This window comes from Vanessa cardui, chromosome 20 (genome assembly GCF_905220365.1).
Source record: "Vanessa cardui chromosome 20, ilVanCard2.1, whole genome shotgun sequence".
NCBI classification, from domain to species: Eukaryota; Metazoa; Arthropoda; class Insecta; order Lepidoptera; family Nymphalidae; genus Vanessa; species Vanessa cardui.
The window spans coordinates 175,615-177,464 of NC_061142.1; the positions used below are offsets into that span (position 1 = coordinate 175,615).

The 1,850-nt window shown below is 35.0% G+C and overlaps 1 non-coding gene across 1 annotated transcript; it reads right to left on the reverse strand.

Annotated features, from left to right (window-relative positions):
• Positions 1–1,366: 1,366 nt before the first annotated feature.
• On the reverse strand, positions 1,367–1,439 carry Trnar-ucg. Its single transcript has one exon. It is a non-coding gene; the product is annotated as a tRNA-Arg (tRNA).
• Between the last annotated feature and the right edge of the window lie 411 nt (positions 1,440–1,850).

A 1,850-nucleotide genomic window follows, 5' to 3' on the forward strand; every position in this document is an offset into this window, starting at 1 on the left:
CCTTCATGCGTTTAATTTGCGTTTGTTAATGTCGTTGCGCTTGTGAAAGGAAATATGGTGAGGAAACCTGCATGCGTCGAATGAAAAATTTCGTCTGTGCGTGGCTCCAAAGAAAGTTTAACCCAACAGTGGGACTTATACAGGTTTATACTATAGAGGGCTTATTATTATATATAACTGTATTTAACTAACATAATCTATATTAAATGTTGTAAATAAATAATTACCGAGTTTTCCGGCTTTTCTCGGTAGACTCGGTGGACTCCAACCGGTGGTAGTTTTAACGTAACATAGTTCTGTAAAATGACGATTCAAAAACACTTATAACAGCCTACTTGAATAAAGTACATTTTGATTTTGATTAGAGTAATTATGATGATCCAGAAGAATCCTCCAGAATAAATATCACTAATAAGAACACAAGCAATGGTGCACTCACTACAAAACAATTTCATAATACGATGGCAATTTGACGTTGCCGTTGCCGGGGAATGAAAGTGTATTGCGGATATTTTCCTAACTCCAACTGAACATCACAATGCCTTGAACGAGATTTGATAGCCTTCAAAGCTCCTGACTACACGATGAGGCGTTAACGAACGTATCAACAATCACAGAAATTTCTGTAACCTGTACAATATTTCCAAATAAATTCTTCGACGAAAATATATACTGTAATTTATTATTATTTACATCGATGATTATTTGAGTATCGCTTCACACTTAAGAAATAAAATATTTTACGTACTAGTAGTCGTTTATATCGACTTTCAAAAGCTCAGCTTCGTAAGTTATCTAACTTGAACGTTTTAAGTGGCGATCAAGCTGGGTTATTGATACCTACTTAAGTTACTGATGGAACTTCTATGAAATGTGTTATTGTGTAATGTGGGGAAGTTATGCTCTAATGTCACGGGAGCTTTCTGCTCATAATTGTTAGATGAGATTGTGTTGTGATGAAACTTAATACTTGTTTCTGTATCTTGTTACTACAAGTTTAAATATAATATATATAACATGTAATAAAAATTGGTCGGAACGGTCCAGTCGATAGAATACACATAAGAACACCACATAAACCGATCTCGCTCATGATTTAGATGTCTTCAATAACATTTACAAGCGTAGAAAAATCTTTCAAGAATTGAATAGAAATCTACCACATACGAATCAACCCACCTTAACTTAAACAGCTTGGTGGATATAGCTCTAAGCCTAATACTAAAAAAGAACGTAGCCCATACGGCACGCCTATAATCACATTGTCCGCAGGTAGTTACTGTAATTTTAACATTTTTAAAAAGAATGACAAGAAGTTGGTATTCAAAAAAAATGTAAATAAATTTATTTGTAAGAAAATGATCATCGACCGTGACAGGACTCGAACCTGCAATCTTCGGATCCGAAGTCCGACGCCTTATCCATTAGGCCACACGGTCCCGTGTCTAGGATTACAAATATGTCCAAACTAAGGGAACGGAACCAGGTTTTCACTGAATCACAATAGACTATATGACCTCAATATTTTCTTTTCTTTTCTTTTATGGACACCTCGCACACGAGAGGCTGTTGTAATTCTGTCTTATATTAATGAAAGCATCACATAACTGGTCACCTTCTCTCCCTTCATAAAATGTCAACGTGAAGTGAACGACAACAATTACTTTATTTGTATCAGCATAATGTTATTAAAATGGATTTCATAAAATTGTCAGTAGAAATGGATTCCAATAAAGCGTGCGAGATAGACTGCGACTTTTCGACGTTGCATTATTGATTTCACATGAAATAAAAATTCTATGTCTTGGAACATTGACATAAAAGAACCTGTCAGCTTTTTACAGGCTTAT